We start from the raw sequence: 25,385 nt of genomic DNA, 5'->3' as shown, positions 1-25,385 counted from the left end.
CCTGCAGATGTAGTACTCAGGCCTCTGAGTACTCAGAGTACTCAGAGTACTAGACCTCAGGCCAGGTCGCACCACTGGCCATGGCTGGTGCCTCCAAGTGGGTAGGAAGACACCGGTGCCTTGAGTGCTGCAAGTAATTACAGATAGGAGCTAACTTACACTGTGGGAACAAGTAAAAAGGAGAGAGAAATCCAGGCCAGTCTCTCTCTAGTGCCCCTATTAGTACATCCTACAAGAGAACCTTCTCAGTAAAGGAGCCTTGAAAATGGAGTTTGCAGAGACCCACAGCCTCCCAGAGGACAGTGGGAGAGCTGACTCGGAGCTGAGAGGACATAGGTAAATAGCCAGCCCTACATCAAGCCTCTTCCCTCCTCCAGAGCTAGCTCCAGGCTCTATGCTCCACCTTCCAGGACCAAAGAGAACCAAAAGGATAGAAGTAAATACCCTAACAGCCTTCCCTAAGCACCAAGCATCACGTGTCTTGTCCCGGGCCACCATGCTGGTATCACAGACATGGCAAATTCCCCCAAGGACAAGGTGATTGACTTTGGGCAAGGTACATAAATTCGCTGACATTAATTTCCTCTTCTGGGATAGTTATGTCTACTTTGGATGGTAGGATCAAGCATACAAATGGATTGTCTGAATAGAGGCCTAGCACAGTGACTATTTCATGACAGACGCACAGTAAATATTGGTTGACTTCTTTCTTTTCCTCCCTTATTCCTCATCCTTCCTTGTAGAATGAAACACTTTGTACCTAGTTACTGGAATTTAGGCAGCAGCAAATACCTGTGAGATCATTGGCAGGAAAATGCCTCTTTTTAGCTGTAGAGGTTTTCCTAGTCCAGCAGGTCAGATTCTTGAGAGTTCCAAGGAAAAGATACAAGGATTAATTCATTGCAAGGATACAGGGGAAACAGAACGGGGGATCTTAGAAGAACAAGTTCTTGCTCAAGAATGTGTGGCAAACTTCATGAGACACTGGGAAAATCTGCCTGACTTTGCTAGGGACAAGAACTTTTGCTTGAGTGACCTTTTCTTTGCTTAAATGGCATTTGTAATTTCCCCAAATTGTGAATTTGAAAGGTGCTTTTTGCCCAACCGGTATGAAGCCCTACTGTCACGCAGAATTCATCCCAAGTCATCTCAGAGATGATCGGCTTCTTAAACCCAGCCCCCAGTTGGTTGATTCCAGCTCATGCACCTTCCCCTACGCAATCACTGTGTTAAAGTAGCATGATTCAGGCTGGTCTGTAAAAGGCCCTTGTCCTCACCCATTCACCTCAAAGCAAAAGGCTCTATAGGTGTTTTCTTCTGGGAGTCACTTCGCATACTCCTTCCTTCTGTCTTGATAGAAGAAAACACTTTCTACTCCTCCCTTATAATGACCATGTCCCAGAACTATCTGCCATTGAACAAGGGCTTTATGAAGCATGCTGAACAGTGGTGCACCCAGAGTCCACCAAGGTAAATGATTTGTCAAATAGAAGACACTTCGTCTTTCAACCACATCATCACATGGATCTCAGAAGTGGACAGGCGAGGACAGGGGAAAACAAATGCCTAGATTTCTAAACGGAACAATTAGCAGTTATGAATGTGCTATTATTAACAGAAATTGGGAAAACAATGATAGGACTTGCTTGTGATAAATTCCTTGTAGAAAAGTTGAAGAAGCATTTGTGGAGTGTCCAAATAGATGTTTAAGAATGACGATAGAGATAATAGCTTTAAATCAGAAAATAAATGGGGTGTCTGGGTGGGTGGCTCAGTTGGTTAAGCGTCTGAGTCTTGGTTTCAGCTCAAGTCAGGATCTCATGGTTCGTGAATTCAAGCCCCACACTGGGTTCTGAGCTGGCAGCTCGGAGCCTGCTCGGGATTCTCTCTCTCTTCCCCTCCCCTGCTCACACACTCAGTCTCTCTCAAAATAAATAAATAAACTTAAAATTAAAAAAAATTAAAAATCAGAGAATGAATGAGGGATTTTTTTGTTTTACTTTATTTTTAGTGTAATGATTCCTAAACTTTTTGGTATCTTAGATCACTTTGAGCATCTAAGGACAGCAATACACACTCAGAAAAAAAAAAAAAAGAAGAAAAATGTCCCAATGTATATACAGCTAAAACCATGTACACACTTTGAGAAGACTCTCAGAACTCCCAGGTCAAGTTTTACCATCTGACTCCATCTAGTGAAAAAATATTATAAACAGAGATGTCAGAGCACTGAATCTGTGCTGCATTAGAAATTAGTATTCCCTCCTCTTGTATTTGATCTTCCTCACCCAAACAAACTAAAATTTTGTGTGGGTCAAATACAATAGTCCCCCCCTTATCTGCGGTTTCCACTGCCCTCAGTCAACCACAGTCCAGAAGCACATAATGCTCCTTCCGAAACATCGTCAGAAGGTCAGTAGTAGCTTAACGCTACCTCACGATGTCTACGCCAGTCACCTCACTTCATCTCCTCCCCTAGGCATTTTATTATCTCACATCATCATAAGCAAGAGAAGGGTGAGTACTGTACAAGACATTATGAGAGAAAGACCACATTCACAAAACCTTTATAACAGTATATTGTTATAATTTTTTCCATTGTGTTAGTAGTTATTGCTGTTAATCTCTCATTGTGCCTAGTTTATAAATTAAACTTTATCATGGGTATGCATGTATAGAAAACTCATGGTATATATAGGGTTCAGTACTATCCATGGTCTCAGGGGTCCACTGGGGGGTCTTGGAACATATCCTCTGGGGACCAAGGGAGACTACTGTAGCTTTTTTGCCTACCAATGCTTTTGAGAGATAATGAAAAACAAAACAGGGCAATTCAATGATAAGAGTTTCTAACCACTGCCAGCAAGAAAACAACCCAAGATGTTCATTTTCTCAATTACTGAAATGCTCATTTTCTTGTTGGATGGGCGAGTGCTCCTGCGTAAACCTTAGGGCTAATTGTATATATCCCGGCATATACAGCGCATCCCAAGCCCAGAGGCAGCAGCTAGCAATTATATTTCACTGATTAATGTGCAATCGTAAATTTACAGGCTTGATGGTCCAAAGAGGCTCCCTGCTATGTGAGATAATGAATAGGAAATTTTCAGAATAATTAGCCAAGTAAGACCTCGCAAGTCTACCTGGGAGTTAAAAGCCATGAAAGAAACAAAAATAATGCCCATCCTTTAACAGAATTAGAGATTGAAAAATGGGTTATAGAGAAGGAAGAGCATAGTCAAAATATTCCTTCTACCATTTTTGCTTCATTTAGTTCACTGGCCATAGTGTCTATATTGAATACCATGCTATCCCCCTCAGATCCCCCTTCAGGGTACCAGGACTCATTCCTATTACTCCACCCACTCAAAGTACTGCCGTCTTTCCAACCAGTCCTCTCCCAAAGGCAGGCTGTCATCCCAGGGAGCAAAGGGGGCAGCCCCCATTCAATGAGTGGTCAATGCCAGATTAAAAAGGCCTGGCCCCTCTCAGAATAAGACCAGAATTGGAAGGGTCAACCCATCTTCACAACCCATCTACAGGGTGGACTGAAGCCTTGGTTGAGACTGCGATGCAGACCAACTTCTCCCTCTGTCCATTCTTAGTTCCCTCCCTGAGAAAACTCCCTAGTGAACTTTCTATACACTAATTGCTATGTGAATCTGCTTCCCAGAGAATCCAACACGCAGCAGTACAAATCACACATCAGTGTCAGGATTACTACGAAGAAGTGTCATTGACACAAGGAATAGTCACTTCAACAAATATTTTTTGTACATGCACCATGTGCATGGCAAGTCAGAAACTAAAAAAAGTAAGCTTTTCCGTGAGATTTTTCCCTTGAGAATTTTTTAAATTACTGTTTGCTTCTTTGTTTTGTATGGTCTTGTGAATCAAGTATACAGACACTAAATTCTACCATGGTTCTTTGAGTAAATTGACTCTTCTTTGGCATCCTCTCAATGGCTAAACTAAAAAGATAAACAGACTTTCAAAAAATGCCCCCAAAGGGGGCGCCTGGCAGGCTCAGTCGATAGAGCATGTGACTCTTGATCTTGGGGTCATGAGTTCAAGGCCTACGTTGGGCATAGAGATACTTTAAAAAAGTAAGTGAATATAAAAAAAATAAAAATAAAGAATGCCCCTAAAGGAAACTGTTTATGATAAAAATCAATAACATTTCTATGTTCCATTTGAACTATATAATTATGTGCACAGCTTCACTATAAATTCAAGTAGATCAAAGGAAGGCATAAAAGGATTTTACAGGTCACCTATGAAAGTGATATTTGAAATAAACATCATTATATAGTGTCAATACAATAAAGCACACCACAATCTCTCTTAACTAAAAAGACCAAGAGTGGTGAGCTGCATGGATCATATATGATAAATTTTTTTTCAACGTTTATTTATTTTTGGGACAGAGAGAGACAGAGCATGAACGGGGGAGGGGCAGAGAGAGAGGGAGACACAGAATCAGAAACAGGCTCCAGGCTCTGAGCCATCAACCCAGAGCCTGACGCGGGGCTCGAACTCACGGACCGCAAGATCGTGACCCGGCTGAAGTCAGATGCTTAACCGACTGCGCCACCCAGGCGCCCCTGGATCATATATGATAAAGAATGGACTAATTTTTAAGAGTTATATAGATATAGTTTCGGATTATACAGATGAATCCCACCTTAAGCAAATCTGATATATGAAAACCCAGTTACTCTCGATGACAGTGATTTAAAGAAGAATACGCTACAGAGTTTTTAAAACATTTCATTAATAATATGTCCCCAATTTGAAAATATATTTAACTTTTTATCAGCATATGTTATAGATCTCTGTTCTAGCACTGGAAATTTCCTTTTTTGACCCCATCTTCTATACATATTATAAATTGTATTATTGTTTTTGTTTTTGTACGCATTGTGATTTATAAGAAATACATCTTTTGTCTTCATCCCCTTTTCTGGCACAGAGCTCCTAAAACCCTGGGATTTAAGTGATGAGAGAAATAAACCATTTTTGTTATGTAATGGGGTGGCTTTTGGACCCCAACTAAGGATGGGGGCTGGTTGCCGGAAGCAATCATGTGATTAGAGGGTTGGAACTTTCAGTCCCACCCCCTGAAGAACAGAGAGGGGTGGAGGTTTAATCCATGGCCACTAGCCAATGAGTTAATCAGTCATGGCTATGTAGTGAAGCTTTCGTAAAAACCCAAAAGAATGGGGGTTGGAGAGCTTCCATGTTGGTGAGCACACGGAATTTGGGGAGAATGATGCATGTGGAGAGGGTGTGGAAGCTCTGAGCCCCTTCCCACATACCTTGCCCTGACTCTCTTCCCTCTGGCTGTTCCTGAATCACATCCTTTTGTAATAAACTGGTAACCTAGTAAGTAAAATGTTTCTCTGAGTTCTGTGAGCTGCTCTAGGAAATTAATTAAACCCAAGGAGGAGGTCATGGAAACCTCTGATTTATAGCCAGTGGGTCAGAAATACAGGTTACAACCTGGGCTTGACGACTGGTCTCTGAAGTGGTTGGGGGGATTCTTGTAGTGCCAAATTCTCAATGTGTAGACCCTGATTGTATCCCTGTGTAGACAGTGTTAGAATTGATGTGGATTCTCAGACACCCTGCTGGTATCTAAGAATTGCTTGGTGGTGTTTGGGGAAGCTACCCACCCAAACACACACACACACACACACACACACACACACACACACACCGGAATTCACACAGTGAATTGAGTCCAAGAACTCAAAAGATTAACCTATACATATCGCTCACACTGTTGCGCCTTACCAGCAGTGTGATCGATTGTACAAGGGTCATTTATGTAGCCAAAGCCTCAATTTTCTCTTCTGCAAAATGGTGTTACAAATAGCTGGCTGAGAGCTATTGAGCACTAATGAGAAAACACCTCACAATTCTCAATGGTTATTGTTTGTTGTCAATAATATATAAGGTTCGATAACATTTTCCATGCAGAGATTTAAAAAGGAATATATCTAAATAAAGTGATGATTTGGGGAGCCTAGGTAGCTCAGTCAGTTAAGCGGCTGACTTTGGCTCAGGTCATGATCTCACAGCTCCTGAGTTTAAGCCCCGCCTCAGACTCTGTGCTGACAGCTCAGAGCCTGGAGCCTGCTTCGGATTCTGTGTCTCTCCCTCTCTTCTGCTCTTCCCCCACTCACACTCTGTCTCTCTCTCCTTCAAAAATAAATAAACATTAAAATTTTTTTTAAATCAATAATGCAATGATTTAGGGCACATTCAAATCCTTTATCGCTTACATAGCTCTGTACATTTTAACACAAAAAGAATATTTTTAAAAATAAACCATTAATTCTGTATTTATAAATAATTCCCTGATATAGAACAACTCCCTATTTCTCTTGAAAATGTCCTGAAATAAAGGAAACTGCTTTCAGATTAAGAATATCTACTCAAATCTACTCAAATATATAATGTTCCTTTTACATTTTGGTGTTGGAAAAAAAAAGGCCTCATGAGAAGAGGCAACAGCCTGGTTAAGTACCCAAGTATTTTGTAATATAAGGATCTAGCAAGGGTAATAGGCCTTAAATAATCTCTCTAGAAGAAACTCTGTACTGTGTTTAGTAAATAATTTTGGCTACAGGGATCATTTGCTTTAAAGCTGAATTTGCTGAAAAGCCTCGGGCACCATTTTAACAGTGTCCCAAAGCACTGTAATTGGGCAACTAGTGCTTAATGATATAGAAGAAGGATACAGCTCTAACCTACATAAAATTGAGAGAAAGGTAGTACTCGAGCTGTTAAGACCAAGGAAGCATGCATTTTCCACTGTCAGCATTACAACTATTCTGTTGTGTTTTTTTTTTTTTTACCATACAACAACAAAAATATATTTAATCCAAAGGCAGTCAGTCAACATTTAGAAGCAAAGACGTACAAATGAAAGAGGTCTTGACTTTCATGTTCATGGAGAAGTCTGGCTGAGCGCCTAGCACATGCGTGTGTTTGGTGAGCTTCCTTCCACCTTGTTCTAGTCCCGTTCCATGCACAACACTAGGATTGACTAAGTTTTATCATTTTATAGTTTTCATGCTTTTCCAGTTTAGGACTTTTCTCCTTTATGGAGATAAGGATTTCAGTAAAATTTAGGAACTTTGGGAAATGACTTCTTGATTCAAATTTTACTTCCATAAAACCTATGTTGCGTCATTTGAAATATTCAACTAAGCAGATATTCACCCAGTGCCACGCACTCTGTGAGGCACTAGGAACATAGACCTGACACCGTGTGTGAGCAAGAGGCATTCTCTCTGGTATTCCTGGCAAGGGGTTTTTATTATAACTACAATCTTCTATATAAGCAACTCATACAAAATTAAGGTTACACTTTTAGAAGGCTGATGTGAAATGACCTTTCATGGATGAATTGTTCTTCTGAAAAACTGACATCAAACAGAAGCAGTAATTCATAGAGATATCATTAAAAAAAACAAAAGAACTACTTTCTTTATGAGATGAACCAATTTGGAAGTAGAATTCAGACTAGTTCTGGCTTAAAATCTACCCAAGGGATAGGTGGTTAACTACTCACAGGACTGAAATATGACCAGGACTGGACCCAAGTTGATGTTAAGTCACAATGACAAATAGTTAAATAGTTATATGCTTAAAATAATCATTCAATTTACCAACATAAGTCTCAAGAAACAAAATAGATTTTTAAAAAAAACATTTGAGACCTTATGCATCCAAATCAAAGCTGAGAGCCTAGGGTGAATCTCAGCTTTCGAGTCTCAACAATTCATAAGCCTTGTTCCCTCACCTATGAGTTTGACGTAGTAATGCTTGCCCTTTATTCAAAATACAAATCATAAATATGAGAGCATTTTGTGAATTATTAAATGCCACAATAATGTGGGCCAGCAAACTGGCTGCCATTAGGAGTGTCTTCTAATAAGACCACATATGTTTACTTTAAAATGGTACAAGGATGGGGCGCCTGGGTGGCGCAGTCGGTTGAGCGTCCGACTTCAGCCAGGTCACGATCTCGCGGTCCGTGAGTTTCAAGCCCCGCGTCAGGCTCTGGGCTGATGGCTCAGAGCCTGGAGCCTGTTTCCGATTCTGTGTCTCCCTCTCTCTCTGCCCCTCCCCCGTTCATGCTCTGTCTCTCTCTGTCCCACAAATAAATAAACGTTGAAAAAAAAAATTAAAATGGTACAAGGCTCCCAGACGCATAAGTCATTTTAGGAATATACTCACCCTCAATTCCCCTGAGCCAAACTTCAGATGGTGTTGATCAGACCTGATGAAGAAAAGGCATGTTTTTTGTTTGTTTGTTTGTTTGTTTGTTTGTTTTTTAAAGGAATTTTGAAAATAAAATCAAGGCATCAAGTGTCTGGACTTATTTTGACGCACAAAGTAGAAAGTAAATTCCTGAATTAGAGAATATGCACCAAGAAACAGAAAACGCATCCCTGAGAACAAACACAGTGCCGCCTTCTCTAATCCAAAACCCTCATGTTGCTTGTCAGATGGAGGGTTCAGGTGCTCATTGTCCAAGTGGGAGGTAGCACGGGCAGGGAAATATGAATTCCATGAATCCTATGGCTGTATGCTTCTTGGACATCATTCTAATGCCAACACTGAACTTTCTAGAGAGTGTTTTCTTCTCATTTATGAAGTTTTTCAAACAAATTTTGAGTTGAGAGACTGCTTGGTCTTCTCAGAATGACTAAGTATGAGCAGATACGTTCCAGTGTGAAAGCCAATGGATTGATCACACCATCCCTTGAGGTTCAGACCCCTTTTTTAAACAATGTAATACAGCTTAATGTGATATCCAGACTCAAACTCAAGATTAAAAGTTGAATTGTCCTTCAAGGCCACCTGGATGGCTCTGTTGGTTAAGAATCTGACTTTGGCTGAATTGTCCTTCGGATGACTGTCTTTGGACACTGAACATCCAAATTAGCAGTGCATAACCTGAAACCCATGAACTTCAGGGGAGAAAGTATATCAGGAATGTTCCAAGATCACATATAAAATATTTGTAAATATGAGCAGTTTTCTGGGTAGGGAATTCATTTCTGTCAGGCCCTCAAGATGATCTAAGGCAAAGGTAGTGAGAACTACCTTTGGCTAAACAAGAGTGAGGATTTCAGGCCTATCAAAGCTTCTGTAAAAATTGTATTTTTCATATGCCTTGCGTCCTGTAAAGGACAAATTGGCAAACAATCATCAAAAGCTACTCTTCCCTTATGTTAAGTACTGTTTTAAACTTTGGGTTGGATCGTTAATTTCAAGTGATGATGACAAATTATGCATTGAACTGAATCAGCCCATAATCGTTCCTCAGCCAGTGTATATAATCTGGGCTCTAACTCATGACATTGCTCCACTCAGCTCTTACTTGTCGGCACAAAGAAATGAGTATGAAGGTTCTTTTCACCCTATTTTCAAGATTAAGAGATTCTTGAAATGATTTCTCTGATTGATGCATCCTGACATTTTAATGAATTTTTAAAAATATAGGCTCCTTGCTTCCCCAGCAAAGAAAGCATGACCGTAATAAAGATTCTGATTAATAAAGCTGTCTGCATTGCCTCAGCTCAACACTATTCAAGCACTCATGGACTAAAGTTAACCGCACCAAACGAAGTCGTTTTGGATTAAGGCATTTCCTTCCTTGCCTGTACATGAAACTTCAGAGAACCTGAAAACCATCTCCCTAACTCAAACCTAGGAGCTTTAAAAAAGAAAGTGTTTGCCGATTAACTATAAGGAAAAGGAGTTCTCCAACTTAATGCTTGTCTTTAGAGGGACAGATTGCTCTCGCAATGGTGCTGATGACTAACATTGATACACGACTTTCCTGTAGGAAAATCCTTCTCCCCACTTTTAACTCCACTCAGTTTTTATGATAACAGTGTAATATTAGTGCTACCCTGTATTTTACAAAGAAGGAAACAGATTCCCACCTGTGCTCTGAATCCTGGATCCTCAGGAAACTTTCTCATTCAGATACTTCTGCCGCTAATGGCTTATTACCCTCAGCACTAGTCAGTAGTGTAGTCAGGAGAGACAGGGAGGAAGAAAGAGGTGAAGGGGTGAGGAGAGAGAGAGAGAGAGAAGGAGAAGGAAAAGGAGAACAAGGAGGAGGAGTGGCAAAGATGAAGAAGAAAAGGAAGAAGAGGAGGAAGAATAAGGAGAAAGGGGAGAAGGGGAAAAGGAAGAAGAGAAAAGAAAGACAGGAGAGGAGCAGAGAGGAGAGGAGACGAAGGAGGGAGGGAGGGAGGAAAGGGAAGAAAGGCAAGAAGGGAGGAGGGGAGAATGAAAGCTTTCCCAAATCTTCACCCAAACTTTCTTGTGAGTAGGTAGCATCCATTGTTTCTATGTCATCACATCTCATTCACCCTTCAACTCACTGTATCAGGGCTTCCATTATCACCACACCATCAGAACTATCCTTACTAATATAATGAGCTAACTCTATAAAAAATTCACTGGGAGCTTTTCAGTCCTCTCGTGCCTGGTCTCTCTGCAACATCTCATGCAAACCTTCCTAACATTTCCAACATCTGACTCCTGTTATCACCATATTGTGAACATCTGAAACCTTTGAGTCTTCTTTGAGATTCTCTCTCTACTCTCAAATTCTTGCCTAACTCTTTTAAACGTTTGTGTCACTGCTCAGGAATATACCCTGAACTGCCTTCTTTCAATTCATTTCTTCCCTTCTCCACACACTTTACTAAATGATCTTATCTGTTCTAATGGTTTCAACCATTAACTATCTTTTGATGACTACTGAATCTTTATCTCCACCTCTAACCTTCCTCCTGAATTCCTACACAAATGGCAGTTATCGCCCAGTTGGACACTTACATCTGTGTGTACCATAATCCCCTGATACGTCCAGAGCCAAACTCAGTTATTTGCTTCATAAGATTTTCTACTCTTGCCACATTCCATATCTTTATGAAGGACACAATTATCAAACCATTTGTCCCAGCAGGAAAGGATTCTCCTCTCCCTTGCCCCAAATTTAATCCGTCAGTCAGCCCCACTGAGTCTATGGTCTTAAGTATATAACTTATCTTTCCCCTCCCCACTACCTCTGACCATGGCAACATCTTCTTAGCTACTCTCACCAATCACCAATCTATGTTTCACAATATTAACAGTGATCACTCCAAAAAAATATGTTCATGCTGATGGACACATTTAAAATCTCTCAGTGTCAATCAATTAATTTTAGTACAAGATCTTAAGTCCTTAACATTATATAAAAAAAAAGTCTTACCTACCTTTTTAGATCCATCTCCCACTGATTCCCAATGCACCTTGCAAACTAAGCATACTTTATTTCCCTAATCATAATATACTTGGCCTCACATCTCTGTCCTTGCACATACTGCTCTCTCTGCCTGGGGCTTTCTTCTCCAGATAATAGAACTAAGAAAACCATCATTTTACAATCCCTAATGAAATAATGGATTCAGGCAATGGTCACCAATGGATCTTAAAACCATTAGGCATTACGTTTGATGAGAATAACACACCTTCATCATCCAATTTACTGATTACTAAAGATAATTTGACTCTTGATGTGATGTGATATGATGTACTCAGCACTGTCTACGAAGAATCCTTGACCTTCCTCCCTCCCCCAAAAAAACCACTGAATCCAAAACAAAAAACAAAAAAGAAACCAAAGAAACAACTTTAGTTCTAACTTCTAATTTATAGAAATAGATTAATAGTAGATTAAATGATATAACAAGAACTATTTAACCAAATTTAGATTGTGGCTACCTTAGGCTGGTTCTCCCCAAAGCAGACCTCGAGACAGGTTTATGGTTTATTTGTGGGATATCATTGGCAGAGAAATGAGGAAGCAAAACAAGCCAGAGAAAGAAAGGAAGCCACCAACTGGAGTATTATTGAGCAGGTAATGGCTGCAAGTAACTGGGGTTCAGTCCGACTACGGAAGTTCAAAAGAGTAGATTGTATCTCCGAGTTATCCCAAAGGTTAAGAAGTTGAATCATTTATCTACTTTCCTCAATCATTTGGTTGAAGACTGCTGGGGGAAGAGGGAGTGGCATTATTAGCTCATGCATAGCTGGTGGTGGAGAGAGGCCAGAAAGCCCGAAGAGTCACAGTGGCCTTTTCTTGGAAGCCATTGTGTCAGGTCACTTGGGCACAGTGAGTGCCAAAGGAAAGCATTCAAAGCACTAGGGGCATCTGCTCTAGCCAGCGAAGTCATCTACAGGACAACTGAAACCAAACCACAGAAAAAAGGGAGTGAGGAAAAGGCATTATTCCAGAGTAAAGGAAATTGGCAAAAGACTTCGGTGAAATAACCAAATCAGCAAGGGGTTTGTTTGGATCCTGATTTGGACAAACTGAGATAGTTTAAGACAATCAAGGGAATTTGCATATGGAAGCCCATTCCTAGGCAGATTCAAGGACTGAAATATTTTATATAATTTTGTGAATTCCATTTTAACCTCTCAATATAAAGATTGTATTTTCAAATTTAGAATATACTTGCATGTACCCTTCTTCTAGACCTTTAAAGTAGAACTTTTTAGATTTATTGCATTTAGTGTGCATTTTCTTGTCCTCTTATTTAGAAAATAAGCTGTAGGAGAACAGGTATCATTGTCAGTTTTGTCCACAGATATACGCCAAGTGCCATAACCATGTCTAGCAAACAGAAAGTGCTCGTTAAGTGTTTATTGAAAAGATGAATGGACTTAGGAGCTTCAATACCATTCAGAGCTATGGCAGCCAGAAGTTTCATTTAATGGAAATAAATTGGGAGTGTTGCAATGAGGTGATCCTTTCAACTTAGGCTCAATTAGAAAGGCTGTCTTCCTTCCAAAACCCAAAATGGGATAAAACCTTTCACATCATCACTGCACGATAAAAAGAATGCAGAAGAAATTAGGAAAGAGATGCCTAGAGAGGGAGGTCACAGCACCATGAGAATGGAGAGTCATTGCCAGGAGCTTATAATTATTAGCAGATGTTTTGCAGGACACATTCAGGAAATGTCAGTCCCATGTTTTAATAGTAACAAGTAAAGACTCACTACTGAAAGGGTCTGTAGTGCTACAGCAGAATTTTCTGCAAGGAGTTAAGTTTGATGATCCAAGCAAGACCATTTCAAAGTAATATACCAACATAAGAGAGAAGAGTATCTACAATTCAGTTGTGGGAAAAGAGAGAAAAGCAGTTACTTTCATTGTGACTATATTCCACCCGGGCATGATCATACACGATGGTCAAGAGAAATAGGTTTCGTTATGAATTGATCTTTCATAACGGTTACAATACTAGGAAGTGGGGTGAGGCCATCTGCTGCAAGTGACTAAACTCAGGGTCAGTGTGTTTGTTTTTAAAAACAGGCTAACAGGCGTGCCTGGCCAGCTCAGTTGGTAGAGCATGTGACTATTGGTCTCAGGGTCATGGCTTGAGCCCCAAGTTGGGCATAGAGAAAATAAAACATTAAAAAGTAATAAAAACAGGCAACGAGTCAGACTCCGAAGCAATTTTCAACTCCTGTCTCAGGTTAATAAGAACGGAAATTATCTCTTTAGTGAAAATACCAACGGAGCCCATGTGTGATTTTGTGATACCCTAAAGCCTCTCTCAGCAGGAAGGCATCTGGGAGATCAAATCTTTCTGATTCCCTTCAATTCCCTTCACAGCAACATCATCTGAGGGCTTTTGCCATTTCCTCATTCTAGGCACAGAGCTAAGCTTGGGCCAGCTGCTTTCTCTCAGCTCACCACCACGAATGACTTCATCCTGTGGCCAGCTTTGCTGAACCCTAGTAAGCAAGCCTCAAAGTTACTGATTTATGTACACTGGCCTCCAAACCAATCCCTGACATTATAGATGTCAGGCAGCAGCATGATTATGAAACACTATACCAAAAATTGGTACCTTGAAAAAAGTACGTCCTGTCATCTGGAAGGTTTTCTGATGACAATCTCTTACCAGCTATGATAGGAAACAATTGATCAGATTATCACTCTACTGTAGAGTTCACAATAGCCCTAATTAATGTGAAAGAACTACACCTAGCCTCATCACTCAGCACACACCTTCCCAACCTTTCAGTCTGTCCTTCTGCCCTGTGGAATATCTATCAGTTCTCTGAATATGGCTTCCACCCTGTCACCATCACATAAGTTGTTCCTGTCACCTACCAGATGGCTATCTCGGATTAACCTTTAAGATTTCAACTTGGATGTCACATCCTCCACAACAAGTCCCATAAGCTCCCTGCCCAAGTTGGACAACTCCTATTTGCCCCCTCACTTCTCTTCTCATAGTACCCAGGTGCTCCTTGCTTGTCCTTCTAGAATTCTGAAGCCCACAAGGAGGGAGACCATCAGTAATTAGATCAACACTGTATCTACAATAATTAGCACAAGTGCCTAGGAAACAGCAGCCACTCATTTCATATTTATATGGGATGAATAAATGAATAAACAATTTATCTTAAAAATATAGAAGAGAAGGGGCACCTGGGTGGCTCAGTTGGTTAACCGTCTGACTCTTGATTTCGGTTCAGGTCATGTTCTCACGGTTCATGAGATCTAGCCCTGCATCAGGGCTTGGGATTATCTCTCTCCTTCTCTCTCTTTCTGCCCCTCCTCTGCTCATACACTCTTACTCTCTCTGTCTCTCTCTCTCTCTCAAATTAATTAAATAAAACTTTAAAAAATACAGAAGAGAAGGCAAAATAAAATTTTGATCAAAGAAAAAAATATGATCCAGAAATCCTTGCCTTGATTATACAGAGCCTAGGACTCACCTACTTCTTGGAAGTGTGAGGAGAGGTTGACGCATCATCTCTCCATCACCACCTAAACATAGCATCACAAGCGTTAACTGTAAGAGCTCACATCATGGAAGGCCTTCTAGGCAGACCTCCAAGTGCTTCTGTGCATTCATTTACCTGATCCTTGCAACAACCTCAAAACATAGATACTAAAATTATATCCTTTTACAGATGAGGGAAATGAGGCACAGAGAGGTTAGTTAACTTGAGAAAAGGCACACAGCACAGAATCAGGATTTATATTCAGAAATATTACATGACAATAAGAACCATTTCCATGAGATACAAGCAACAAGGTTTTTGCATCAGGGAAATGGAAAACATGGATTAGTTATTTAATGGCTTTGGCCCAGAATAGTGTGCTTCCTCCATCATGTTTAGAGTAGAAGACAAATCTATCTGGTCTACTAGTAGCAAGAATTTTGGACATAAAACTCTCCCTCAAAATAGAAGAAACTACAATTCCAAAATACAATTTCCAGTGATAATTTCACTTTTATTTACTGCTAAGTAAATAAAGTCAAAGAGTAGTTAAATTCTGCATATTCTTTCTTGGTCCTAAAGTTAAATACTGGCTGTAATAGAAAGTTAATATAAACACCTGCCTTGGGGAAAATTTTAATCAGAGAAAATAAGCATACGATATGTTCCATGGATCCCGAGCTTTGCACAATATTACGGGAAAAAAGAGTCATAGAAATTTGGGACTGGTAGTTAAAAGCCAAATAAGAATGAGTACTGCTGGTATTCTCAGAAGCTTTAACATCTTATTCACTATGAAACTCCATATATATTATGCAGTGTTTCTTAAGGTATTTAACCATCACATTATTTTCTTAAGGAGTTTGCTCAGGATTTATGGGTCAAGAAAGTTAATTGGGGGAATTATTGTTCTAGCAGGTGGTATTATTCTCATTTACAAACACCTACAAGTTAACCATTGGAGACTCATCTTCTGGTTTTTACCAATTTAGTATCATAGAGAAATGCTATAAAAATCTATTAATTGGATTAGAATTATGGAAAGCTCTCAGAACTGACGTGGTTCAGCATCCCACTCAGGATGAATGACACTATAAGAAATTGAGGTTTGGTTCAACTTTCCTGTGTAATAATCTTACTAGAAAGATTAAAATTTCCAGAGTAAAATTTTCTGCAAGGAGATCATCACAGAAGTAATTAGATGCCACATAAGCTGCCTCACTAAACTAATTATAAAGGGAGAAATTAGATTGATACTATAATGAAACATAAGTTTCTATTATTGTATTCCTTTAATTGGACTAAAGAGGTTTAACCAAGACTTTGCACCCTGTAAAGAACTTATTCCAGGAAAGTAACAATAAACTCGGGGCAATAAACAGGGCACACTTTAGGTCTCCTGTCTCCATAATTAATAAATGTCTAAAAGTCCACAATTAACCAACAGCTAATAAAAGTCCAGAACACACGCTAGGCAAAGACATAAAGAACCAGTTGATGACACAGAACAGGAGATTTTAGGGGTCAAAATTATGAAACATCAAAATGAAAAAGGTCTTTCAAGTCAATATGACTTGAAATGCCCATTCCTGCCATTTAACAGATGAAAACAGTAAGGCCTAAAGGGAATAGGTGAATTACCAAGGTCATAAGGCAAGTCAAAGGCAGAGTCAGAACTATTAGGTTGAACCAACTGAAATTGCCAGTATTCACTGTTTTGACCTACAAAAATGCTAAAAGAAAGAGGAGGAGGAGGAGGAGGGAGCGGGAAGGAGAGTGGGGAGGGAAGGGGGGGAAAGAAAAACAAAAGGAAAGAAAGCTCCTTAGTCCAGAGCCTTAAAAAAAAAAGCCAGAACTTTGGCGTCTGCAACCACACTATACTAAAAAAAAGGTGGGGTTGGGGGTTGAGGCAGAGAAAGATCAGAGATGTTGAGTCTGAATTACACAACTAGAGCCTTGACCTGAATTTTGAAAACTAAGTTACTGGGAAACTTGAAGAAATAAAGTATCAGATCTTCCCATTTGAAAAATAAGACAACCAGTGGACAAAATGAATTGGAGAATAAATGTCTGGCTCAAATAATGCACCCACTTACAAATCTTAAAAAATAACAATCTTTCAAATTATTTACAGCACAGTCTGAGGCGTTGTAGTTCATGTCCGAGCTTCCCTGCGAGGCTCCTTAGCGCCACCTAGTGCCAGCCAATCAAAATTCACACCGTAAACACGACTTGGAAATCATTGCCTAAAGCTGCCGGTTCCTTCTTTTCCTTGGAAAAAGCAAGCTACCACCCGGGGAATTGTTAGCCTCTTCACCATAAATAGAAGCTGTGAAGTGTTTCAGCTCATTGGGATCCTCAAGGTTTATGACAACCCTATGTAGCTGGATATGTCTACACACTCATATCCTGAAAAAAAAAAAAAATTCAACCCAATACACAATTCATTCTTTGGATCCACAGACCTTGTTCAGCACCTCCTTTGTACCATGCCCTGTGCAATTGGCTAGGGACAGGAAACAAGACCTCACGGTCTGCTGGAGGAGAGAAATAAGTGATTAAATACAATAGAGTGTAATAAGTATTTATTGCCTGAATTAACTTTTAAGAATAGCAGGAAGCATCCAAGTGAAGAATCAAGGGAAAAGGCCTGCCTTACAGAAATCACAGCCTTGACACGGCTCATAAGCACAGATGGGAAGGCCAAGAGGAGTTGAGTACAGCAGGGGCCCTGAGGGGCCAGTGGTTAAGAAGGAGGCTCTGAAGCCAGAATGGTGTGGTTTCATCTTGATTCTGCTTCTTTTAATTCTGTGTGTCTTGGTTTCACCGTTGTCAGACTGGGGTAATAATAGCGTCTCCCACATCAGGAGGTTATGAGAATGTGCTTGTAAGGGCACCTGCGCGGCGTGAGTGCTCACCAGCTATTGGCTGTAACTGTTTTGGCTGGAGTGTCGGTGCTCATGGACCAGAAAGCCAGACAGTCCGCACAGGATGCATGAATGGTTATGCTGTGAACAAACGGGAGCTGAGACTCCTCTCTCCCTCTCCTCTCTCCCTCCGCACACAGGTTCCAGGGTAGAGCGAGCCCAGGGATGCTCACAACCAGGTCTATTTCCCTCGGGCAAGGGCAAAAGGGGTCGTCTAGAGAACCAGGTGCCTCAGAGGTGATCATTTTCACCTTTTCATCCCCGTAGGTGACGTGCCGCCAGCACCTTTCCACAGCCCTTATGGTAACCAACGGCTCATGGCTACATGGGGCTAAGAGTCTCAGACTAGAGAACTCTGTGGTCCCTGCAGCCTCCTCCACGTCAGGACAGAGGACGGACAGGGGGGACAGAGAGAGAAAAACTACGACTCACCGGAATTATCTGTGATGCTTGTCTGCCCTCTTTTTCTGGTGTCTTGCATTTCCTGGTGCATTCTTGTCTTCTACCCACCAGGGGATCAAGGAGGAAATGAAGTAAAAGGAGACAAGGAAGAGGACAAACAAGGACGAGGAAGACAGGGAGGAGGGCTGGGACTAGTATTTACTGAGTGCTTATGCCCTAAGCATCTTCCATTAATCTCATCTAATTAGCACGACAGTCCTATGTGATTTTTCTATTACGATTCACATCTTACAAATGAGAAAACACCCCAAGCCCTAGGAAGATTACACGATTTACCCAAGTCACACAGCTGGCAAGTGGCTGGGATTCGATCACGCCTTGTACATAAGGGTGCACGTACATATCCTTAAGCTTTCTGAAAGCCCTCAGCATGAAGGCAACCAGGCACGCCTTCCTCTTGAGGTGTTCCATGCCCCAAAATTCTGTCTCCTCCTCCCCACCCAGACCTTGCCTAAAAGGGCTATTCCTGCAAAATGGCTGAATTCGGCTAGATAATAAAATAGATACGCGCATGCATTCATGCATATGTATCTGTGTTTAAGTCAACTGGCATTAAGATAAAGAGGAGTTATAGTTCTCTCCCAGCAGTACGCATCGAAACATGCTGGTGCACGTACACACACATACACACACACACACACACAGCCCAACACTTAATCCTCCCAGAAACATTTGACTTTTGAAAGGATTGTTAATTTGAATTACTCCTCAACAAAAGATAAAGAAATCTATTTATTTCTTGAGAACTTCTCCTTTTATTTATTTATTTATTATTTATTGGCTGTCACGATTTGGGCTGGAGCTTAAGAGCTTATCTTCACCATCTTCAAACAACTAATATCCACAAGATCAGAACCGTCCTCCACTATCAAATATGCACACAGTCCCTTACAGCTCCCTGTGCAATGAAGTTCACGTGTTACTTCTCCTGGGGATTGCTTTATGAGCTTCAACTTTATTATAGAATATAAAGTTGTCTCCCCGGTTAAAAGAATTCAAATTATCTCTAAACCATGCACAACTATTTTTCCTATAAGGACCAAAAGTCAGACTTATGTGAGAGTAAAAAGTCAAACTTGGAAGGAAAGAGAAAGCACAGGTCAAAATTCCAGAGAATAATAATTTTTACACAAAGATGTTTGTGTTTGACCCCCCAAATTTTGATATATTACCTTCCCACCAGTAGTAATATAGGTTTGTATCATAAAAGCATTTCAGATCCCTCCAAAGCTAGGCTATAAAAATAGAAAGAGGAAAAGGGAAATAAGTATTAAGAAGGACTATGTGAAATAAACTTTATAAAAGTCATTGTAACATAATCAATTCAAAAGTCTGTGTAATGTAATGTACTCGCTCCATTTTACAATATACAAGGTCACTGTCTTAGGTTCACCAAACCCACATCATTTGTTTTGTGGGCACCCTGCATGCTGTAAGAAAAAAATCTCAGGCAAGCAATGACTAAGCAGGATTTCAAAATTGGTTTCTTGGGGCACCTGGGTGGCTCAGTCAGTTAACCCTCCAACTTCAGCTCAGGTCATGATCTCGTGGTTCGCAGGTTTGAGCCCCATATCAGGCTCTGTGCTGACAGCTCAGAGCTTGGAGCCTGCTTCAGATTCTGTGTCTTCTTCTCTCTCTGCCCCTCCCCTGCTCACACTCAGTCTCTCTCTGTCTCTCTCAAAAATAAACATTAAAGTGTTTTTTTTTAATATTGGTTTCTTATTCTAAATTTAATTTGACTCATCTAGTGCATCATCTACATGGTTTCTCATTTCTCACTTCTATTGAAACAGCCTGAGTCACTATTTGGGTTTAAAATTTACAAAAGAAATGCTGTCTGCAGACACCAAGCAACTTGAGTCATTGATGTTTTCATAGCCAGAGTTTCTGAAATAGAAATGTGATCTGTAGGTGCTCAACAACTTGAGTCAGAGATATTTTTATAGCCCCATTTTCTTACAGAGACCAAAGGAGATTTTAGGGGTTTTCCCTCAGCATGACACAAATATTTTTAAAGCATGTACTATGAAAGACATTATGCTAGACTAAAGTACAGGGCCGAGTAAGACTTACTGTCTAACCTTGAGGAGTTTGCTGTCCAGTTGAAAAAATAAAACACATTCATTTTATTGAACATGTATTGTGTTAAGGCAATGAATGCTAATGAAAAACAGGCTATGTTCCTTTGAGAAATATGGTTGGGGGAGAGGGAAATAACTCACATTGACAGTACAGTGTAGTAAATGTTAAAATAGTCATGCACAAGGAGATCTGGGAGTGCAATGAAGATGGGGGTGGGAAGGGAGAGAGGTCATCTGGAGAACCGCTAAGCTAAATCTTAAAGGACAAGTGGAAATTAGAAGTTTACAAGATATCAGGGCACATGGGTGGTTCAGTCAGTTGAGCATCAGACTCTTGATTGCAGCTCAGGTCAGGATCCCAGGGTTGTGGGATGGAGCTCTGTGCTGAGTGTGGAGGCTGCTTGGGATTCTCTCTCTCTCTCTCTCTCTCTCTCTCTCTCTCTCAACCTCTGCCCCAACTCACACTCTCTCAAAAATAATATAATATAATATAATATAATATAATATAATATAATATAATATAATAGAAAGGAATGGAAAGGAAAGGAAAGGAAATAGATTACAACATAAAAATAAAATAAAATAGTTTACAAGATATAGTAGCCAGGAATTAACCCAGTTTAAAAAAGGGTAGAGGCAATCCAGAAAGTAGAAACAGCACAGAAATGAGAGTTGAATGAAATAGCCAGATAACCTGGAAGACAAATTCTGATAAAAGCCTTGAAAAGGTCTACTGGACCTGGAGGTTGCCTAATCTGAACTTCCAAGGTTTTCAAGAGGCCTCAGGGGAATCTAGGCCCCCACTGATCATAGTAACAATTTCAATAACACACCCTCATATGGGATTTCCCACCTTCCCTGTCTCACTCTCCTGCTTTCTCACTCTTGGAATTACTTCCTAAATAAATGACTTACACACAAGTCTTTGTTTCAAGCTCTGCTTTCTGGGAAGACAAAGCAAGACAAAATGATTCATATTTTAATTATAATGTGAGGAAGTCTTAAGGTGAATATCAACTATAGAAATACCTTAATACCTCCCATAATAGTTCACTAGTAGGTAAGGCTTAGTCACATGCAGGGCAAGGACTATGGATTTGTGTGTTAGCTACTGACTAAAGAACAGACTTGTATTTTGGGATTAGTTCTCAACCCACAAACTGAGGGAATGAAAGATGTTTTCATTACACAAAGCTCTCTTGTGATATAAATTTGTCCCACTGGAATTTGAACTAATGTAAGTCTGCACAAATGATGTATAAGAAACATCAATTGAAATGCCTGTTTTAAGGAGGGAAAAATTATTTTCTGAGTGATAGATAAAGATTCTTCTTGGGGGCCAATTTTTGTTCATTTGAAACTCAGCAGCCAGAAATAATCTCTGAGGCAAAGGGGATTCCCCAGAAGGCTGCTGAACAAAACAAAAGCTTGGTCAAGGGAAACGTTGGGTGTGTTAGTGTGTGGAAATGATCCAGGACCTTTTTTTTTATTAGCAGGACTGGTTTTGGTCATTCAATAATGAGCACCCTGCGTGAACCAGACACCTTGCTAGGTACAGGAAGCAAACAAACCACCAAAACAGGCATATTCTTCTTTCCACCGAGCATACATTTCTAGGGGACATAGACAATAAACAAATACAAACACAAACACATAGCTAGAAATTATGGTAGGCGTTGAGAAGTAGTATAAGGAGAGAGAATAAGGGAAAAGAGCAAATGGAAATTAGGGTCAGGAAAGAACTCTCTGGCAAAGCCAGATTGTGTGGAACCCTAAGAGTGAGTAGGAGGGAGTTAGCCAGATGAAAAGTAGGAGAACAAGGGGTCCAAAAGGAAGAACACATGTGCTCTAATTTCACAAGGAAAATTTAAAAAGAGCTCCGTTGGTTTACGGAAGAGTTTTAAAAATTAATGAGTAGGAACACGATAAGCGGGGGCCAAGAGTGGTGCAAGATGAAGCTGGAGAAGTGGGTAGAGACTAGCTATGTGGCTCCCAGAAGGTCATATTAAAATGTTTGAAGTTTATAGTAAATGCAGTGAAGGTCATGGAAACCATCTAGTCTAAACTTAAGCCGTATGCAAAAAAAAAAAAAAAAAAAAAATAGGTATCATTAGCCTTCCTGGCAAAGACTGGATCCCGAACCACAACTGCCCGGGAATTTACTATTAAAACATCCCGGTTTGATGCTGGTCTCCTAATGGGAAAACTGGCTCTACAGATCTAACTCCATGTTGATTTACCTTGATTGCACAGAACAGACTTATAAGACAAATCTGGGGCGAGCCTGATGTGAATTTCAAGTGAGAACCCTCACAGGGAGACGTGTTTAACTTCTAGGAATCAACTGGGATTAGGTAAAGAGAGAGGGGAGGGGCTTAACAATTATTTAGTATCAACCAGATACTAGGGACTATGTGAGCTGCTTCGACCTTTTACATAATCTTCACAACCACCTTAGGAACTAAGCACACTCACCTCCATTTTACAAATGAGGGAAAGACAAGTCAGAGAGATTAGGTCATTGGCTCTAAAGACACAGCTGGGAAGGCACACTTTGCCACCAGAGGTTAAGAGGGGGAGAAAAAAACCCTTTCATGCAGATCTTTATCTCGTCTTTGTAACCCCCTCGAAATGCCTGCCTAAATTTAGCAGACCATCATCAACTGTTTATTAGTTGATGAACTGACCAGATTGTGGCCATTCTGTAGCCTTATAAAGAGGTCATTGGCGTCAAATAAACAATGAACTCATTAAGGACCACTCGTGAGACAATTAGGTCAAGGGGAATTTCAGTTGGCAAGCGCGGAAGTTGGGAGAGGGAACTTGGCTGCAGACTCCGGCAAGGGCCCGTCAGTCACCCAGGGCCATGGCAGATCTGTCTTGAGGCTGAAGGCAACTCCTGGCTGCCAGGGTGCCAGCTTTGAGACCACTGGGTCCCTCCCCACCAGCACTACATCCTTCCTGGTTTCTTTCAATTTGCCTTTGAAGAACACAGCCAGGAAACCGCCGCTAGGTGTCCCCCGAGTAAAAATAATGAGAGACAAAGTACTTGGGCCCTTTGGGTTTTGTTTTTTTTTAATTCCAGTGGAGTTAACCTACAGTGTTATATTCACTTTTGAGAACTAACTTGACTTATGTGTCCAGGTTCTTTGACTCCTGGGCTCTTAGGGATAGGGTGGTACTGAGTAGTTCAACGGGAACAAACGACCTCTGTAAATGAAAGGGAGTTCTGTCAAGAAAGCGGCATTTAAGCTGCTCCTTTTCATTTTCAATTAGGGTCTGTATCACCCTGCCTAGGGAAGACAGGCCACGGAGGCCTGGAATGGGCAAACAGTGTTCTCGCCCAAACTGCCTGGCTCTCTGCAGGGCGCTGCACGGGACAGAACCCCTGGGCACCCCTGAGCCCTGGCAATTTCCTACTGAGCAAATGTAAACATAGAGAACGGTGCTCTGGCACGTTTCTAACATTTAAACATCTTAAAATTTAAATGAGGTGAATTGCAGCCATTGCCTTTTCCTGAAACAGCAGGTGCAAGTGCCTTGTTTTCTTTAGTTATGGCATGGGCAAACAGAAAAGCATGATTTGGCAAAGTGTGTCCCAAGGTGGCAAAGCTACAAACACAGACTTCTCACCTTGGGCTCTCCGGGCTCGGCGTCCCCTTTCCTCCTCACCTTCCCGCAGGCCCCTTCTCCTTTCCAGTCTTTTTCCCCATCTCCCCTCTTTTGTCTCTCCTCTTCCATTTTCTCCCTCTTTTAACCATTTTTATGCACACACAGAATCAATCTTCTGATTATGATCTTTGACACATTCAACAGAAATAAGTCCTTGCCCTGGCTTTAAAGAGTCAGGAAAGGGAGGGGAGGGTGGGGGAAAGAGACCAGAAAAGGAAAGGAGAAAGAAAAGATTTAGAAAACACGTGCCTCTATCTGCACCTGCCCAAAACTTAAGCAGGAAAATGGGCCACCAAGGGATGGGGGTAGTGACAAAAGCCTAGAGGTCCGCTTCCCTTCACTTTCCCTGCCTCCACTGCTGGACTCCTATATCGTGTTGTAGGAATTTCTAATCTAACCGCAGCCAGATGACTCACACTCGCCGACTGGCTCCCTAGGCTTCCGCAAAACACCTGGAAAGATCAACCTAACCCAGAAAACAATCTCTCCCCAGGTTAACCTTTCAAGGTAGGTCGGGGAATTTTCAGCACTCTCTTCCATCTTATTCACCAAAGATTCATAAGCCTTAATCTTGATTTCAGACATAGTTGTATCTGAGAGTCCAAAACAATTTCCAAACGAAGTGATGAATGGCCACAGACTGGGCTTGCTTCTGCCTGGAGAGGAAAACTGAAATGACCTTATTTGGGTCCAGAAAGAGCTGAGACTCCTATGAAAGGGCACCCTGTTTGCTTACAGAAACTGGCTCTCTGGCTCCTCAAAGCATTCCTCCTGTCAAGCACCTCAGTGGCCCCAGGTTGCCTTTCAGGGACATGTCTTCTTTATCTCCTTAAAGCCTAAGAGGACCTGTAACTAAATTCTAAGTGCAAGCCATAAGGGAAAGAGAAAGTGGGGTCCACAGAGGCTAATTCAAAACTTAAATGTTGACTAAACCCCAAAGAAACAATCCTATACCGGTTCGCCTTTTCTTTTTGTATGAGAATCAGAAGGGAAAAGGAATTAAGGAAATACTTTTTGGGAAGTGTATAGGGGAATCCTGAATTTAGAAACTCTAGATGTAAAAGTAAATCATACATGCAAACCAGTAACTACTTTTTCAACTCTTGTTTCTAAGATAACAGCTAATGTTTATCAAGTGCTTCAAATACTCCTGGCTCTGGGTTAGGGGCTCTACAAACATTGATTAATCTAATACTCTCAACAACACTAAAACATGTATATAATTTTTTAATTGAGGTATAATTGACATATGTTAGTTTAAGGTGCACAGTGTGTTAATTTGATACATTTATACATTGCAATGGTATCACCACCATATATCATTATTGTGTCCTTAACAGGAAAGCTGTTTCTCAGAAAGATCTGAAACTTTCCTTGAAGTGAACAGCAATTTCCTCTGACGTAATTTGCCT

The 25,385-nt window shown here is 40.8% G+C and overlaps 1 long non-coding RNA gene across 5 annotated transcripts in view; it reads right to left on the bottom strand.

Moving 5' to 3' along the window:
* LOC115500105 overlaps positions 1-25,385 on the bottom strand; it is a 52,732-nt gene that overhangs the window by 5,339 nt on the left and 22,008 nt on the right. For all 5 annotated transcript variants that reach the window (XR_003964392.1, XR_003964394.1, XR_003964395.1 and 2 more), the window contains one exon: positions 8,251-8,293. This is a non-coding gene — a long non-coding RNA (uncharacterized LOC115500105). The remainder of the gene's footprint in view (positions 1-8,250; positions 8,294-25,385) is intronic.

The sequence above is a fragment of the Lynx canadensis genome, chromosome D4 (assembly GCF_007474595.2).
Source record: "Lynx canadensis isolate LIC74 chromosome D4, mLynCan4.pri.v2, whole genome shotgun sequence".
Classification (NCBI taxonomy): Eukaryota; Metazoa; Chordata; class Mammalia; order Carnivora; family Felidae; genus Lynx; species Lynx canadensis.
The sequence above is the reverse complement of the archived record's forward strand: the minus strand, read 5'-3'. Positions and strand labels throughout refer to the sequence as shown.